This window comes from Sciurus carolinensis, chromosome Y (assembly GCF_902686445.1).
Source record: "Sciurus carolinensis chromosome Y, mSciCar1.2, whole genome shotgun sequence".
NCBI lineage: Eukaryota > Metazoa > Chordata > Mammalia > Rodentia > Sciuridae > Sciurus > Sciurus carolinensis.
The window spans coordinates 3,820,332-3,840,715 of record NC_062233.1 but is presented as its reverse complement, the minus strand read 5'-3'; the positions used below and the strand labels follow the sequence as shown (position 1 = coordinate 3,840,715).

Genomic DNA, 20,384 nt, shown 5'->3' with positions numbered 1-20,384 from the left:
CTTGCAGGCAACATATTGTTGGATCTTTCTTTTTAATCCAATCTGCCAGTCTATGTCTTTTGATTGATGAGTTCAGGCCATTAACATTCAGGGTTATTATTGAGATATGATTTATATTCCTAGTCATTTGACTCATTTTTTTTTTTTTTGACATGACTTGATTTTTCTTTTTTTGGCTGTTCCTTTAGGGTAATTCCTCCCTTTGCTGATTTACATCATTGTTTTTCATCTCTTCCTCATGGAATATTTTGCTGAGAATTTCTGTAATGCTGGCTTTCTTTTTGTAAATTCTTTTAGTTTTTGTTTATCATGAAAGGATTTTATTTCGTTGTCTAATCTGAAGGTAAGTTTTGCTGGGTATAAGATTCTTTGTTGGCATCCATTTTCTTTCAGGATTTGAAAAATGTTGTTCCAGGCTCTTCTAGCTTTTAAGGTCTGGATTGAAAAATGTACTGATATCCGAATTGGTTTCCCCTGAATATAATTTGATTCTTTTTCTCTCGCAGCCTTTAAAATTCTGTCTTTATTTTGTGTGTTAGGTATTTTCATTATAATGTGACTTGGTGTGGGTCTGTTGTAATTTTGTGTATTTGGAGTCCTATAAGCCTCTTGTACTTGATTTTCCATTTCATTCTTCAGATTTGGGAAATTTTCTGATATTATTTCATTAAATAGATTGTTCATTCCTTTGGTTTGTTTCTCTAAGCCTTCCTCAATCCCAATAATTCTTTAAATTTGGTCTTTTCATGATATCCCATAATTCTTGTAGAATCTGTTCATGATTTCTTACCATCTTCTCTGTTTGGTCAACTTTGTTTTCAAGATTAAATATTTTTTCTTCAACATCTGAGGTTCTGTCTTCCAGGTGTTCTATCCTATTGTTTAGGCTTTATATGGAGTTCTTAATTTGGTTTATTGTTTCCTTCATTTCAAGGATTTCTGTTTGGTTTTTTTTTCAGTACCTCTAACTCTTTATTGAAATGATCTTTTGCTTCCTGTATTTGCTCTTTTAACTGTCGATTGGTGCGATCATTCAATGCCTGCATTTGCTCTTTCATCTCATCATTCAATGCCTGCATTTGCTCTTTCATCTCATCATTCAATGCCTGCATTTGCTCTTTCATCTCATCCTTCAATGCCTGCATTGCTTCCCTTATCATTTTGATTATGTACATTCTGAACTCCCTTTCTGATATTTCTTCTGCCATGCTGTCATTTGATTTTATTGCTATACCATCTATGTTTGTTTGGGACATTTTCTTCCCTTGTTTTCTCATATTGCTCAGGTATCTACCCCTTGAATAGTGAAACTCTGGGATATTGCAGATTTCCTCTTTTGACTAATATTTTCTTGTAGACTTCCAATAACTCACCTCTTAGACTTCAGTAACCTGAAGTTGAAGGAACTTGATAATGTGTTGCTCCACTAGGAAGCTGCCCCTCTAAGGGTGGTAGCCTTAATTGGGGTATATCCCCTTTTAGTATGCAGAAGCACCTCCACTTGTTGACTGATGGTCAGTCAAAGTAGAACTAGACTGCAGACTGGGGCACCTCTGCTCTGGGCCTGCGTCTCTGGTTCTACTGCCCTGTTGAGAAATTCTCACCCAGTGGGGAAGATTCACCCAGCGGGGAAGTTTTATTGGGCAGCTCTCCTCTGAAAAGTTCCCTTCTTTCCAGAACTACAACGTGGACTGGGAAGTTGTCCTCTACGATGTTCCCAGGGGTCCTGACCTACTACCTGGTCTGGGGAGCCTGTCCCTGTGAAGGACGCCCTCTGAGCAGCCCTCCTCTGCTAAGTTCCCTGGGGACCACAGCTACTGCCTGGGCCTCAGACCCTCACTCTGCGTTGATGCCTCTCGCTGTGTGATCCTCCTCTGCAATGCTCCCGGTTGACTGGGTTCTCGGCACCAGCAGGGGAGTCTCACTGGCCCACTCTACTCCATGAAGGTCCCTGTGTTTCAGAACAACTGCCCCATCTGCGGTGCCCAACCAGTGGGAGAGATTCACCCGGTGGCTCTGAGTTGGTCCCAAGTCTCTTAATGCCTCCTTTTCTTGACTGCTGGGTCTTGTCAAAGATCCTCTAGCCTCCAGTAGGTGTCTCAGGAAGGGGGCTGTCCTTCCAATGATCATGGCCACTCCTTCAGGAATAATACGAAATGTCTGCACCAGCCTATGAAGAAACCTCTGGCTAGGTCAGTGATGCAGGCATGCTGGCTCGTCTGCCGGCTTGCTCTGGGATGGCAACGAACCTTGGTGTGGTGGTTGGGCAGGGTTGCTCAGTGATGGTGTCTGTCTTTGGCCTGGTGGTTGGGCGGGTTGACTGCCTGTTACCTAGCTCTGCAAGGCTAGTGGGTTGAGTGCCTGCTGGCTATCTCCACAATGCAGGCAGCCTGACTCACTGACTCCGTGACTGCCCTGGACCAGTGATGGCGCTCGTCCTCAGTGCAGGGGTCAGGCGGGGTCCTCAGTCAGAAACTTTTAATACTAATTTTCCAGATTGTTTGATTTAATCCTGGAGGATTTTTCTACCAAGGAGTTAATTCATCTATTGTCTAGAAGCTCTGCATAACTTGAAAGCTGATGCTTATGTTCCAGAAGGGTGAGAAGACAAGACATACCACTAACCTGGTTCCATCCTGGGCACTGCGGTTAATATCAGCACCATGCATAGGAAGGTGTTGCACAATGTGGAGCCAGCCACCTATGCAAGCTTCATGTATCGCACCATACCCTGCATTGTCTTCAAGATTCACATCACAAATTTTGTCCTTCAGCCTGTACAAGACCACTTACTGTACAAAAGGAACAGGAGAACACTTTCAAATCACTACCAAGAAACCCTGCTACCACTCTATTATTAAGTAGTCTCTTCTTTCAAATATACATTCCCTGAGGTTCACACCCTCATTGTGGCTTGGAAAAGTCATGAATACTTGCATGATGGGAAACAATGTGGTCTCCACTGGTGACAGAAAGTTAAGTCTAGGACTCTGTTGGCTGGCTCCATTGCCCCAGCTGCCTGGTCCTGGGTGATCAGCACTTCATCTATCCAACTCTCCTTTTAGTCCTCTAAAAAGATGAGGACAATAACAGAAACTACATAGAACTGTTCAGAATACACAATAAGAAAACCTCCAAAAGACAGCTGAAGTCTTACATGGGAGTGAGTATAAGGAAGTTCTGGCTGATAGTACCTATGTGGTACATTATAAAGAACAAGAGCAACTCAATAATTCTCATTTAGTAAGAGGCAGTAGATGACAGCACAAGGTTAGATAAAACTATGAATGACTGCTTCTCAATGAAAAATTAAATAAGTTGGAAAACATTCTTCAACATAGAGTGAGTGGCACCTGGCAGCTTCACTAGGTCCTCTTGTGCCTTGGGGTGTAAGGCAGGAAAAAGTATGTTTTTATAGTAGAGTTAAAGAGAAAGTTTTCTCTATGTACCACAGATGAGACTTCAGGTAATCCCATCTTTTACTGCCTCACTCTCTGCCTCATCTGGGCTAAATGAACATGATAATTTCACCTGTGTTTATGTTAATGACAGGAATATGATGGACAATCCTCTGCAATTTGCAAATTTATAGAACTAAGTGAAGCAAATTTACCCTTATTCCTTTTCAGAATACATTCTTTGTATAATTTACTACTTCAGTATCTTAAATGTGGTCTCCACTGGTGTGATGCTGCATGACCGTTTAGTTCCAGCAATTGAGAGCGCAAGTACAGAGGATTCCTGGATCCCAGGATTTCTAGACCAGTCTGGGAAACAGAGACACCTATTCTAACACACACAAAACAGTAATAGTCAACAAAACACAAAGAATGAAACTACCACTAACTGTATTGTTATTGAACACAAATTATCAGAAATATGTCATGCTGATGGAAGCAGTTAGAAATAGGAAAAACCTAAACTCAGTCTAATATTTTTACCTGCACTCAGTTGTTTTGTAAGCCAGTGATGATCAAGAAAAAATATTGATAAAATTAAATATGAACTTTTCCTAGCAAATAGAGAATAACTTGTTTATCATTTTATTATCTGGGTTAAGACTTTTTAAAACACATAACAGATTATGTCACAAGAAAAAAAGTTACACTATTTTCCTACAAGTCATACCCCCATGAAAGTTATCAGGTTTTATGAACACTGTGTGGGTGCCCAACACATAGTATAATAAAGAAGAAGGTACTACATGACTCACAGTGGGTTTCCCTTTATGAAAACTCTATTTTATACTCATATAAAGGGTTCATTCTGCCATTCATAGATGTGGGTTCAGGAATTTTCATGCCCCTTCTAAGATAGGGCAGTCAAAGGAGAATTTTAACTTGGGTGTTCCAGCTGATGCCCATAAACATAAGACTGTACACTGGCAAACCTAGCCTCTGAGAAACATTGTTTATGGTTACCATGGCAGTTACCTTCCATAGTAAAGGGTGGAATAAAGAATGCATGCCCAACCAGGGGTGGTGGTACACACCTAAAATCCCAGTTGCTTGGGAGGCTGAGGCAGGAGCATTGTGAGTTTGAAACCAGTCTAACTAACTTAGTGAGGCCCTAAACAATTTGCCAAGACCCTGTTTCTAAACAGAATATAAAATAGGACTGGGGATGTGGCTCATTGCTTAAGCACCCCTGGGTTCAATTTCTGAAACAGTAAAAACAACAAACGGGCATGCACATGGAAGTTTTTCTTCCTCTGGTCCTGATCTTCAAGAAGAAAAATTACTCTGAACTCCAGGCCACTGAGCACTGGGTTCCAGGATACACATATGATGCAACTCTGTTTCAGCAGGCCTGACTAGAAAGACTTTAGCTGCAAGCTGCGACCTAGTTAGGCTAAGACCCTTAAATGTGATACAGAGATTCTATCTTTCTATTATCCAGTGCCCTAGTTTCATAGTATTTTAAATCAGTCTTACCTTTTCTGATTGAAACTCTTACAGATTTTGAGAATATTTTTAACATGTTTAGGAATAGCAAAGATTGGTTTCCTTAAAGCAGTCATTTGGGTGAGTACTTCCATTACAGTTGTTTTTAGTTAAAGCATTGTTTTCTGGGAGTAAAGTAAATAAAGTAGGTAATGTCAATATGATAAATATAAAGAAACTATGATGATAAGTGTAATAAGCTCATCTCCAGAAACCATAGGTGAAATGTTCTCTAGATAAGTGGATGCTAATCCACAATGGGGCATAATACAAGAAGTTCAGTGGATTAGACAAAGGGGAATGAAAGGAAGGGAAGTGAGTAGGAATAGGAAAGACAGTGGAATGAATAGGACATAACTTTCCAATGTACATATATGAATACAGTAAATCTCACCATCATGTACATCCACAAGACTGAGGTCCTAATTAGATTATGTTGTATTCCAAGTATGTATAATATGTCAAAATACACTCTACAGTCTTGTACAACTAAAAAGAACAAATAAAAAATTCATATAATTTTAAAACTTAAAGTTATGATATGTTAATTTTGTTTTTCAAGATCACTTGGGAACTTGATTTATCAGTCAGTTCTAGATTAAATGTAAAATGTCTAAGTGTTCACTTCTAAAATTCTGAAACAAAAACCAAAGAAAAAAGTATAAAAGATGTTTTTTAAAAATCAGCCATTAGCAAGGATTTACTCCCAAATAATCTTATTTCTTTTTTTGTCTGAATTTTTTTAATTATTCATTTTGATTCATTGTAAACAAATGGATTAAAACTTATTTCTCTGGTTGTACATGAAGTAGAGTCATAGCATTTGTGTAATCATATATGTACATAGAGTAATGATGTTTGTCTCATTCTGTATTTTTCCTTCCCCCCACCCCTCCCACCCCTCCCACCCCTCCCACCCCTCTTTCCTTTATACAATCCATCCTTCTTCCATTCTTGCCTCCCTCCCTCACACCATTATGTATTGTCATCTGCTTATCAGAGAGATCATTTGGTCTTTGGTTTTTTTGGGATAGTTACAAATAAGAACAAATGACTTCAACTGGTACATTTGTGTTACTATATTACTATCACAGAACCAAAATTCTAAAATTACAGCTAAAGATACTGGTCTCTTTATGTGTGTTTAAATTTGTTACCTATTTATACATGTATATATTGTGTTTACATGGAAAATTTCCCCCAGGATCTTTCTCCATGCTGGCCATCAGATAAGTGAGAGATCCTATAAATAAACCTGTAAACCCAAATGCCTCTTATTCACATTACAATTTTTAAAATAAGTGTTTTAAATTTATTGGTTAAAAAAATTGCTGCAGAATTGTTTGCATGTACTTATCTTTGTCAGATCATTAAAAGAGTAACTTTGACTCAAGAACTAATATTCAGATAAAAGTGCAATGTAGTGTGCAGTGCTTCCCTTAATTTTTAGATTTCTCCTTTGACAAGTAAATTAAATAATGAGTATGCATCCACAGCATCTCAGCTTTCACAAGTTAGGAATAGATGTTAAAAATATACTATATAAAAGTAGAGATTTATGTTTATTGATAAAATTTTCAAATAAGTAAAATCTTAAAATTATGAAATGTTAAATAGATATGAAACATCTGATCATTTCTAGGAATGTTAAAATAATGAAAAATGAAAGTGTACTGGTAAGTCTAAATTCAAACTCTTATGACTTTTTAAATTTTATGGAAAATATATATTTGGGTCATTCAATACATATGTTTTCCTAAACTATTGGTGAATGACAATTCAAGATTGCTTTCTTCCTGTGTTTACACTAAAATTAATGTTATGATGAACTAAAAATCATTAACATAATTTTTCATGTAATAAACACCAAAAATTGTGCTTTCATGAGAAAAACTGTTACACATAAAATAAAATTATTAAGATTTTGATTGTTTCAAAGTGTAAGAATAAAATAAGTAGAAAGGAAAATAAGAGGAAAGAGATATACAAATAAAGTTTTGAGTACAAAGATGCATTCTGGTAAATAATACTAAAAATAGAGAAAAAAAAATTTTGTAGGACAATACTGTTTGAAAAAAAAAAAATACTTGTCCCCAAGTAGAATGAATGACTGTTCCAGGGTTGGAAAAAGAAATAAAGGCAAAAAAAAAAAAAAAATCGAAGCAGTTCACACAAAGGGTCTGAGCTACTGATACACTCATGAAGGAGTGATGTTATGAACAAAAATTTCAGTGTACTCAAAGTAGACCAATTTAAAAAATATGGAGAATTACTTAATGATAAAGAATGACCTTATGGATTTTGGTGGTAAATGAATGAAACTTCAGACTACCATGCTAAGAGAAATAAGCCACACCCAAAAAGTCAAAGGTCAAATATTTTTCGGATATGACAAGTTAATCCCAAAAAGAGATTCTATTAAAAAAGAAGAAAAGATCAGTGGAGTACAAAGAGGGGAATGAAAGGAAGGGAAGAAGACAGGATAGAGAGAGACACTAGAAAAAATTTGACCTTTCCTATGTACATATATGAATACATCAGCAAATCTTATCATTTTATTCATCCACAAGATATAATCAATAAATTTAAATTATTTTAATTAAAAAATAATTAAGTAACCAAAACGTAGAGAAAAGGGAACGAGGAAGTGAGGAGGGGATGAAAAGGGGAAGTATTGAGGACTGAAATAGAAAAAAATATATTCTATGCTCTTATAATTTTATCAAAAAATCCCAATGTTATATATAACTATATATTCAAAAAATTATACTTCATGCTCTTCTAACTTTATCAAAAATAACCCTAATATGTAGAACTAAAACAACCTATTTGTATATAGATGTTTTCCTAAAACTTGAATATTATTAATATGTTGATATAAAACCAGATTATAATTCAATATTAAAACAAATATTTAAAATGATGATCTGAATTTACTAAAATTTAAGCAGAGTGGGTCTACAAAAGAAAACTTCTCTACATATATTTCTTGTGCTTCTTCTATATTTATTAGAAATACTTTATCACTTAGGAAAATAGAATCTTAAAAGAGTATACATTTTTAAAGTATCTAAACACATTTGGTAGAAATCTGATGATTCTGGGTTCATAGAATGAGTTTGGTAGAGTGTGGCGGGCGAGACCCGGGGCCCAGGGTTATGCCACATGCATCCAAGATGGCAACTTGCAGAAAGCCAAAGGGCGTGCTGAATGTGCCTTGAGAAAAACAGGAGGCATTTACCATTGACTGTATGATAATTAGTTCAGCCACTCTGCGCGTGGACAGATATATCTTACATTTATGCTTGAGCTTGTGCTTGCTTGACCTTTAATAGGATTGGATGGACATACCTGATTACAATTGCTTATGCATGAGACTGCTTATATATTGAGGGTGTTATCCGAATAAAGCTGCTTCATGAACTTCTGAAGAGTACGTGTCTTTTGTCCCACTGGTCGGCGGCAAGCGGCAGTAGAGTTTATTGTTTTTCAATTCATGGAACAATTGAAGTAGGATTAGTAGTAGTTATTCTTTAAAAGTCTTATAGAACTTGACTGTGAATCCCTCTGGACATTTTTGGGTTGGGAGACTTTGGATGCTGTCTCCAATCCTATTACTTGAAATTCATCTGCTTACATTTTCCATAAAGTTATGGTTCAATTTGGGTAGGCACTGCTTCTCTAGGAATTTGTCAATATCTTCAAAATTTTCTAATTAATTGGAGTATAAATTTTCAAAATAGTTTCTCATTATACTCTATTACAGTAATATGATATTTCTTTTTCATCACAGATTTTACTAACTTCAGTTTTTGCCTTTTTCTTTTGGTTGGATTGATTAAGGGTATATCAGTTTTATTCTTTCCAAAAGAATAAAAAAAAAAAAACTTTTATTTTGTTGTCTTAAAAAAAGATTTAAGTGTCAATTTCATTGAATTTAGCTCTGGTTTTCTTATTTGCTATCTTCTACTAATGCTGGTGTTGGCTTGTTCTTTTTTTAAAGCCTTGGGAAGTAATGTTAAGATAATTTATTTGTTATATACTTAGTCTTTCTATGTATGAGCTCAATGCTATGAACTTACCCCTTAGAAATGGTTTAATAGCCTCCCAGAGATATTGGAATAATGTATCACTATTCTCACTTACCTCTTAAGTAGTTGTATAATTTCTCCTCTGGTTTCTTTTGCTATCTATTAGTTACTCAGAAGTGTATTATTAGTCTCAAGGTGTTAGAATAGTGTGTATTCTTTTTCTCATTGTTGATTCCTAATATCCTTCCATTAATCAGATAGAGTATAAGGTATTATCTCTATTTTTATCATGTGCTAAGATTTGCTTTCTAGGGTGTATTTTGGAAGATTTTCATATACTGCTGAGAAGAAAGTATATTCACCATTAATGGATGAAATATTCTATAGATGTGTATTAAGGCTAAATTATTTTTTAAAGTTATGTAGTTTGTTTCATTTTTGTTTGAATAATCTATCACATGAGGAGTGAATGGTAAAAGGATCTAGAGAAAAGGGAGGAGGGAGGGGGTAAGGGGAAGGAGTGATACTGGGATCTGAATTAAATATTTTCTATGCTTGTTTAAATATGTCAAAATAGATTCTACTGTCATGTATAACTAAAAACCAAAAAGAGAGGTCTGATGTTCTTGACTATTACCTTGTTTGGTCATTCCCAATCCACCTCCAATTCTTTCCTGTGGTCTCGATGCTGCAGGTGGCAACAAGTGGTGGCCCATATGGTGGGTAAGTACTGAGGAAGTTTGTGGGAGTCTCTGGCCAGAGCAGTATAGGGCGAGGGAAGGAAAAGAATTCATAATGGGGTCGGAAATCTCAAAGAATGAGATGACCAAAGTCATAAAAGATTTATTAATAAGTAATGGTACAGCAGTAGAAGAATCTACTGTAAAGTCATATGTTCAAACCTTAGCAACAGTGAACCCGTGGTTTATAGAGGAAGACTTACTTAATGTACCACAATGGGATCTTCATAAACAGGATCTAATAGCAACAGAAAAACAGGGGGTTCCTCTTCCTAAAGGAACATTTCCTATGTGGCAATTAATTTGGGAACGTTTAACTTCATCTAAACCTAGAATCCAGAAAAGTGTCGCTGAAAGTGCAGAAGTCTTAGGATAAGTACAAGAGTGAGAATCTATTAAACATCGAGAACAAGGTGAGGAAGAATGAGTGGTAGTGACTTAGAAAACAATTATTCAGATAATTTAAGAAAAACAAGGGAAAAAGGTAGGGGAGAGCTAAATCTTATTTAGCCTTCTGCACCACTATGGGAAGATCCTCTAACCAAGGCCATTCAGGACTTTTCTAAGCACTTACATGCCCTTGAATACAAGGAACCCCAAAGCTCGTGGGACCTGCCTGTATTTAAGGACCGAAATAGACAGAGATACCATCAACCATTAGATTTTAAAACCATTAAAAACTTCAAAGAAGCAGTTATGACAGATGGACCTCAGGCACCATTTACCATAAGTATGCTTGAGTCTGAGTAATTTAAATTTGACTCCTACTGATCGGAAACAGTTGTGCAGAGCAGTGTTATCTGGAGGACAATCTCTGATTTGGAGAGCTCAGTGTCAAGAAATATTCATTGAAACTGCTCACAGAAACACAGCAGCAGGATTTCCTGGTAGAAATGTTGATATGCTAACAGGAGAAGGCCAATACGCTCCAATAGATACACAAAATCAATATGATCCTGGAGTGTATGTGCAGATACATGCAGCAGCAACCAAGGCCTGGAAAACTTTACAGGGAACCAGTGATCTCCAAGACAGTCTGTCAAATATACAGGGACCTAATAAGCCATACACAGAATTTGTAGATAGTATCCTACAGATGGCAAGTAGAGTTTTTGGAGAGGTAGAGACAGCTATGCCTTTGTTTGTCCAGCTAGCTTATGAAAATGATAACAAATTTTGCCAAGATGCTATCAGGCCCTGGAATATTAAAAGGGACCTTTCTATCTATATAAAACTTTGTAAAGATATCAATGAGGCAGTGATTACAGGAAACTTAATTGCGGCAGCCATGAGAGGTATCTCTCCTCTAAATAACTCTGGAGGAGTTCGCTCTAGAGGTTGTTTCCTGTGTGGACAACCAGGCCACATGAAGAGACAGTGCCTTAACAAGGGTCGGGGAGCAGCTATCGACAAACCTAAGGTCCCTTAACCCCCAAGTCTGTGCCCTAGGTGCAGGAAGGGAAAACATTGTCTAACGAGTGCAGATCAGTTACTGATATTGAGGGCAAGATGTTACAAAATCATTCAAAAATGGGGCACAGGGCCCTTTGCCTTGGGGCCCACAAATGTACGGGGCTTTAGAGGGGAACAATGTCAGATCACGAATTTAGGTGGTTCCTCAACACAATCATTTCTACCCATTGACTCCCTTATCAGAGGAACACAAGAAAGTGCAGGATTGGACCTCTGTTCCACCACCTGAATAGTATTAACACCTGAGATGGGGGTTCAATTGATTCCTACTGGAATCCTAGGACCCCTCCCACATGGCATGGTGGGGCTTCTCTTAGGGTGGAGTTCAACTACCAGAGCAGGGCTTCAAGTACTCCCTGGAGTTATAGATTCTGATTTTCAGGGGGAAATTAAAATAATGCTTAGTTCCCCTTTTGGTATTATTGCTGTTAATCCTGGTGACAGAATCACTCAATTGCTCCTCTTTCCTAGTCTTCAGGAATCATTTAGATGTTTACCACAAGACTGAAACAAGACTTGGGCTCCACTGGCGCAGGACCTATGGTTTAGCTGGGTTCAAGATTGTTCAAAGGGACCTATGTGTAAACTCAAAGCACAGGGAATTGAATTAGAAGGGTTACTTGATACAGGGGCTGATACTTCCATTATTAATGCTCAACACTGGCCAAAACAGTGGCCTTTACAAAGGGTATCGTGTACTCTAAAATGTCTTGGATATTCTAATAGCCCAGAACAGAGCACAAAGATTTTAAAATGGGGAGATGATGAAGGACATCAGAGAACGTTTCAGCCTTATGTTTTGTCCTGTTTGCCAGTTCCTTATGGGGAAGGGATGTATTACAGCAATTGGGAGTACGTCTTACCACTGAGCCTATAGGCTCTAGTGACAAAGGCTGGATGTTAATGAAAAAACAAGGGTATGTTCCAGGCAAAGGATTAGGCAAAAATTTACAGGGAAACCTTGAACTCATTAAGGCTAGGGAAAATCAGGCTTGGGCAGGGTTGGGATATTTTCCTTAGGGCCACTGAGATTAATATTTTTAAAATACCATGGCTTTCTAATAGACCAGTTTGGGTCCCTCAGTGGCCCCTGTCTAAAGAAAAACTACAGATGGCCCAACAATTAGTACAGGAACAATTGGAAGTGGGACATGTAGAGCTTTCCACTTCCCCATGGAATTCACCAATATTTATCATGAAAAAGAAATCAGGGAATGGAGACTTTTACATGACCTTAGATAGATTAATAAAACTATGCAATTTATGGGACCTACTCAGCCAGGACTTCCTAACCCTATAGCCATTCCCAAGATTTTTCATCTTATAGCTATTGACATAGGGATTGCTTTTTCTCTATTCCTCTACATTCTGAAGATGCTCCCAGATTTGCTTTTACAGTTCCTTCTATTAATCATGAAGTACCAGATCAAAGATATCATTGGAAAGTTTTGCCTCAAGGCATGGCAAACAGTCCAACTATGTGTCAGATTTTTGTAGACCAAGTTTTACAACCCATAAGAAAAAAGTATCCAAAACTCATCTGTCTCCATTATATGGATGACATTCTATTAGCTCATCCTGATCATCAGAACCTCCTTGAGATATTTGGGGATATGGCTATCAGTCTAAGATACATGGGTTGATCATAGCAGAAGACAAGGTACAAACTAGATCCCCTCTCTTGTATCTAGGATTCAAATTATGGACACATTCATCAAATCTCAAAAAATCCAGCTCTGTAAAGATTGGCTAACCACTTTAAATGATTTCCAAAAACTACTGGGGGATATTAACTGGACTCGACCAACTTTGGGCCTCTCCACAGGAGAGTTAAAGCCTTTATTTGACATACTCCTTGGGGATCCTGATCCATCTTCTCCAAGATCTTTAACTAATGAAGCTAGAGAAGCTTTAAGTAGAGTAGAAAGGGCTATTGAGTGTGCCCACTGTCCACTGTGATAGAATTAATTTCTTAAAACCACTTCTGTTTGCAGTAATTCCTTCTCAATATACACCCACAGGTATTTTCTGGCAAGAGGGACCTTTGATGTGGATACATTTGTCTGTCTCTCCAAAAAATGTAATTGAACCCTATACTTCAATGGAGGCACAACTCCTTCTTCAAGGACTTAAATCTGCAATTAGAGTATTTGGAATTCATCCTACTACTATTATCACTCCTTACTCAGCCCAACAAGTTGAGTATTTATGCACCAATGATAATGATTGGGCTGTAGCTAAATGCTCTACTTCTGCAAATTTTGATAATCATACTCCTAAATCTCCCTTATTATCCTTTTGTTTAAACCATCCTGTTATATTTCCTCAGGTAGTTAAAAAACAGCCTATTCCTAGACCATTAAATGTTTTTACTGATGGATTCTCTAATGGTACTGCTGCAGTGGTCACTTGCCAAACTATTATCACTCATATTACTTCTCATAAGTCTGCTCAACTGGTAGAAATGGAAGCTGTGGTCATAACCCTTATAGAATTCAAGGAACAACCCATAAATCATTTTACAGACAGTAATTATATTGCTCAAGCAATTCCTAAATTAGAATTGGCTGGACCTATAGCTCCTCATACTCCAGCTTTTAAGTTATTTCTTCAAACACAAAAGCTCTTATGGGAACGTAAAGAACCCATGTTTGTTGGACATATAAGAGCTCATACCAATTTGCCTGGTCCTCTACATGAGGGTAATAATAAAGCTGATCTTACAACTCAAACTATTTTCATATTTTCTTCAGTAGAATAGGCCACTCAATTTCATGCTCAATTTCATGTTAACAGTACGACATTACAACGTAAATTTAAAATAACTAAAGAACAAGCTAGAACTATTGTTAAGGGATGCCAATCTCGTGTTATTCATTCTCCAGTTCCACATGTAGGCATCAATCCCAGAGGGCTTTCACCCAATCATTTGTGGCAAATGGATGTTACTCATGATCCCAGCTTTGGTAAACTAAAATTTATTCACGTGTCTATTGACACATGTTCAGGATTGATTTTTGCTTCTTTCCATTCTGGGAAAAAGGTTAGAGATGTTAACTCTCATTGCCTACAAGTTTTTGCAGCTATGGGCATTCCTAAAATGCTTAAGACAGATAATGGCCCTGCTTATACTTCATCATCTTTTACTCAGTTTTGTCTTAAGTTTCAAATTACTCATAAAACCAGAATTCCTTATAATCCTCAAGGTCAAGGCATAGTGGAGCATGCTAATCAAATGCTCAAGCTCATGCTTTTAAAACAAAAAGGGGGAGATTGGGTTACTCCCAGAGATAGACTGGCTATCTCTTTTTACTTTAAATTTTTAACTATGGATTCAGAGGGTTATTCTGCTGGAGACAGACACTGGAATCCTACACAACAGCACAAACCACTGACTTGTTGGAAAGATGGCCTTACAGGGATGTGGAAGGGTCCAGACCCAGTGTTAATATGGGGGCGAGGATCTGTTTGTATCTTTCCACAGGATGCAACCTCTCCGGTGTGGGTACTGACAAGACTCATCAGACAAGTCAATGATCACTCAGTCATTGATAAACACCAAGATGATGCACTGTTGCCGCATTAGAAAGTGGAACTTCTCCTCAGGCTTGGTTGTCTCAAATGGACGGCTGGTAGTCAAAGATAGGAAAGTCTTGTGCGACTGACATATCAACCTAAAGGAGCCAAGAGGATTATATCAAGCTTCTTGGTAATCCAATGACGGTAAGAATGTCAGTAAGATATGTGAACGCCTAAGACAGGCACAGTCCATCCAGATGTAGTGATAGCTATCACGCATCCATTAAAGTTTTCTTCACCTTTAAAAAAATAAAAGGGGGAGATGTAGAGACATCCTTGCAGGTTTAGGGAGGAGGACACACTCACCTATTGGCGCGCGACGCCTCCTCCCATGTCCTTACATGCGGGCGACCCTGGCTGCTCTTGCGCCGCAGCCCCAGCAACCTCGCATATAAGGCGTTGGATGAGGGAGCATGCAGATACACTGGGCTTTTGGGGGCACGGCTCTACGCCAGACCCGCATGTCACCCTGCACTTCAGCCCACACTTCAGCCCGCAAAACCTGCACTTGGACCGGGAAGACGCCACCAGTATCTTGTCCCACAAGGCAAAGAGAGGCCTTAACCATCCTGGAAGGCAGAGCTGTGCTGGCATCAAGGCGTCTACAAGGCAAAGAGAGGCAAGCAAGGAAGCATCACCAAAGAAAAATAAAGAAATTGCTCACTCCCAGTACACCTCCAATTCTTTCCCGCAGTCTCATTGCTGCAGGCGGCAACACTTGTAATCCAATAAAAGTAACTCATCAAAATGTTCACCATGGCTATGTTAATTCTTTTCTATGACACACTTTGGTCTTTCCTAAAAACATTCGTAATCCGTTTCTAAAAATGAAAATAAAAATAAACCAAACTCAAGACACCAAAGTTCAAATATTCTCTCTGATATGTGGAAGCTAATACAGAATAACATGGGGGGAAGAAGAACAGATGTTCAGTGGTTAGACAAAGGGGAATGAAATGCAGGGCAGGGGATGGGAATAGAAAAGCAGTAGAATGAATTTGACACAGATTTCCTATCCATGTTCATATATGAATACATCACAATGAATCTCACCATCATGTACCTCCACAAGACTGAGATTCTAATTTGAATAAGACATATTCCATGTTTGTATATCAAAATAAATTCTACTATTAGTAATCCTTTATCACTAGAAAGAACAAAAATTTCACTTCCAGGATTTTCATAGGATTGCCTTCTGAGTTCTGGGGCTTTCTTGACCACGCCAAAGAAAGAATCTGCAATAATCTGCAACTTCTCATTTCAGAGGGGAAGGACCTTCAGGTGTAGTCTTTAAAAAACTATGAAGATGTAAGGCCCACATCAACCTCTCTTTAGGTGATATATTTGGTCTGCTGCATATGTATGAAATTTTCCACTATTCTAGTAATGGATGAATCTGATATACTTTTCTTTGAACATATATGAATACATCATAGTGAATGTCACTATAATGTTCATCCACACTGGGATTCTAATTACAATAGGGTATAGTCCTTGTTTATAAATATTCCAATATTCTACTGCCATGTATAACTAAAGAGAACATACAAAAATTTTACGAAAGAATTTTTGCATTTGTATTCATCAAGGGTATTGGTATGATGTTTTCTTTCTCTGATGCATCTTTTGTCTGATTTTGCAATAAATTACTTCAGAAGACAAAAAAGTACAAAGTAAAAATGAAATCCTGAAGGGACAGAGACTACATCAGAAGAACAGCCAAATAAAGGGGAATCAAATTCAGTTTAAAAACAAGAAATAAACCAAAATGACAGAGGATAAAAATAATTTGTTTAATACATTGAATATAAAATTCTAAACTTTTTAATTAAGATAGGCAAATTGATTAATTGGGTTACAAACAGAATCCAAAAATATGCTGTGTGCAAGAGTCATACGTAACAGGCAAAGACATCCATAGACTGAAGTGGAAAGGATGTGAATAAACATCACTCACAAGGATCTTGTAAACAAGAAAGAGTTTACAACCTCCTATCAGATAATCAGATAAAGTTAATCAGAAGAGATTTTAGAAAAGGTCATCTCTACTAATCATAAACATTTAAGCAAATAATGGAGCATCTACATACATCAGACAAAACCTTCTCACTATCAAGAGTCTAATAAACCACAATATAACAATACCATGTGACTTTAACATGTTACCTCCTTCATGTGAAAGACTTTTCAAAGAAAAGTAAAATAAAGAAACCACAGAACTTTAAAAATAATAATTCAGCCTTAATAGACATCTACAGAACATTTCATCCATTAATGGTGAATATACTTTCTTCTCAGCAGCATATGGAAAGGAAAAAAGAAAAGAAAATATAATACAAACAGGCTCAAAAAAAAAAAAAAAAACCCTGGTAGTTATGATGTGGATAATATTAAGACTTTCTACCAAAATTAAGTGCTCAAAAATCTATCTTCCTGAAAATTAATGGAACATCGAAGAATATTTTCTTTTCACATAAGGACTCAATAAACCACTAGACATCAGTCAGAGTAGGCCTGACATAATACCCTGCTGGACCCCCAGATGTGGAGGGGATTGGGCTTAGTTTTAAGTCCCTCCTCCTTCCTCTTTCCTCCAGTCAATGCCCTTCCAACCTATCTGGAGTTGCAGCCATTAGTTGCTGGAAGCTTCTGAATCTGAGTTAACGGAAAATACACTCATCTCAAAACCAAACCAGGCTACCTTCTGCAGGAGGGTCTCACCAGCATTCTTATTGACAACAAGTCTCTGTGTTTCTGATGGCAGGCAAGGCTGGGTGTTCTCCTTAGGGAACTTGTACACGGCAACTCTGTGGACTGGAAAATTGGCTGCAATTGTTGCAAGTAGTCAAAATATTTCTGCTTCTGCTTGTCAGGTGCAAGAGCACAGTACAAATAGGGTTGGGCCAGTTTTCTGAATCTTTGGACAATCACCTATCTAAAGCCAGGCAGTGTATACTCAGTTACATCTGTGACCTTCCAACTCCTACCACTCTTTCCCCTCCTCTTTCCCACATGACAAGACTGTGTGAAAATAACATATTTGTATTCTTTCCTAAGTGGAACATCAAAGAAGTTTCATAGATTGGGGTGGTTTAAACCCTAATGGTTTGAAACTTTACCATAATCCAGGAAAAATAGTAGAGTTACATTTTGGAGATGGTCTAAAAAAAGAAAAAAGTTTGATCCTTGAGAATAAGCAGGAGGGGGCAATGTCTACATATGCTTAATAATGGTTAAGATACCTTGTTGTTACTATTCTCTATGCAGTAGTCCTCTGGGAGGGAAAACCCTTGCCTAGAACCATGAGGTATCAAGTGCTTGGTTTTGTGCAGTCTCTTTCCACATGACTTCTCACTGTTTTCAGAGTATTTCAGCAACAGAGAGGCAGATTGGCAGTTCTCTTCTTTATGCATGCACAGGTCATAAGAACTTTCTTTATATTTCTATTGTTTGACATGTGGCCATCTGCAGATTGACTTTTCCTGCCTCTTCTCATTTGCCTTCTTGGATAAAAGGCATTGAGTAGGTAAAGAGTCAGATAACACAGGTAAACCTAAACAGTGAAGGAGACAGGTATACTGGAGGGAGGTAAAGAAGAAGTAAACATTACACAATGGAAGCTAGCAAGAAAAGAAAAACACTTTAACATTGATCAATATAACTTGCTATAATAATTAATAGTATGTTAATAAAAATATTTCCAAACATTGATATTTGAGTTATTCAACATTCTAACAGACAATTGGGTAACTTTCCCAAATCTAGTGGCCAGTTTCTTAAAGAGCCAGGACAAATAGACGACTCTTTCTGAACATTTCAGAAATGTGGCTGGCAGAAAATAGGTGGTCCATTATACCTTATTTATTGTCACCAGATTTCAGGAACTCTTCTGACCAGCCTCTGATGTCTTTAACCTCTACCATTTTCCTGCAAGTTTTCTTTTCTCTGGTGCCATTCACCTGGGTTGTGATTTCAGGCTGAATCTCCTGGGTTACTTCCTTCCTGCTTTGGTGGCCACAACTGCTCTCTGCTGTTAATACCAGTTGCTCCCATTGTAGGAAGGTGCAGCAAGTGGTGGTGTTTTCTAAGATGAGCTCTGTTGATTTGATGCACACATTCAGATTGGCCATATCACTAGAATAGGGGACTTCCAAGTGCTTTGAGGATTGTCATTTCCCTCAGAAGCTAGAAAGTTAGTTTTCTAATGGGAAGTAACAACAAAATCACTTTGGGAGCAAACTAATAGATGCAGGGAGTTAGAGGTTGTTGTCACTGTCTACAGGAGCAGGTCATCTACCTGTCTTGGTCATCTCTGTGCCAGGCATGCAAATCTCTGCCTTTGAGTGGAGGGAAGAGACCCAGGGTTGGAAAATCACTGAGGCAGTTTGGCATGGCAATGCCCACTACTATTCTCTGGGTTTCCCTACATATTTTCATTTACACTGCTCCACAACCCCTTCTCCTGTCTGTGCATCCTGGCCTATGCAGAGACACCTGAGCATTCTGTGAAAGTAGCCAAACTCACCTTTAGAGACCCTTCTTTGCTTGAATTTCAGCAAAAGGACTTCTGGCAGCTCTTTCACAGTTGTCTCAGTATGGGTGCTGTCATCTGAAATTGTATACTTCCTATTCAGCAGGAGGGTGGGATTCTGCAGTAGATCTGCATCCACCTGGTCTGTTATCTCACCCACTGTGGCCTCTCCAGGAAGCAGTTCTCCATAGAAATATCTTTGTCCACTGGGGTGTCCAAGAAACCTTGCTTGTTTCAACCACTATGCTTACCTATAGGGATAAATACATAGAAAGGTGAAAAGGTTCCCATAAAAAAGCAGAATTTGAGAAGCAGGTAAGACTTGCATGGCCAATGTAATATGTCACTGGCAGATTATTCTTGTTTGAAGACTAGTGTCCTCACATACAGGGAATAAAATATTTCACATACAGGGAATAAAAACTCAGAAACAGACCCTTCCAAAGAAAACAGCACAACTAAAAATCATTTAGCAAATAAAGCAGAAAGTGAGGAGTGCAAATAACCATCTCCTTTAACTGAAGTTTTCTTTCAAGTCTATTACTATAAGTCAATTTAAAGTCCAAAAATATAACCTGGAACATTTCAGATGAAAGCAATTCATAAATTTTAATTATGCAAGCAATTATTAGTAGTAAGATAAAATTTCACATCATACCATTCTGACTAGCAGGAGTAGATGTGAATTATCCCTTTGCCCAGTGATTACAAACTGTATCCACTATCTGCAAGTTGGTTACTCAGCTGCCGTCTCAGTTATCAAACTGTTTTTTTCACACAAGCTTTACTTTACTTTATTTCACATGTTTACTTTTCTTAAAGCCTTACTTTACACACAGTGAAAAGATAGTAACACTGGCACTTTGCATAAAACAAAGAAAACCTGTAAATGCACACTTTAATTGAGAAAAAAAATTCTCTATCAATTTAATGAAAGAAAAATGATAAGCTACAGTTGTTAGATTTAGGGTAAGAATTATGTGCTTAAATGTGATGCTAATTGTCAGTGACATCTTCACAAATTAAGTATAATCAGAGTCTCCAGTTGTAAGAGCTATTTAAAATGTAAAGTGTGTGTGTGTAT

General features: G+C 37.7%; 1 pseudogene; it reads right to left on the bottom strand.

The window, feature by feature from the left end:
• The window catches only part of LOC124973016 (BCL-6 corepressor-like), a 92,259-nt pseudogene that overhangs the window by 50,073 nt on the left and 21,802 nt on the right, over positions 1-20,384 (bottom strand).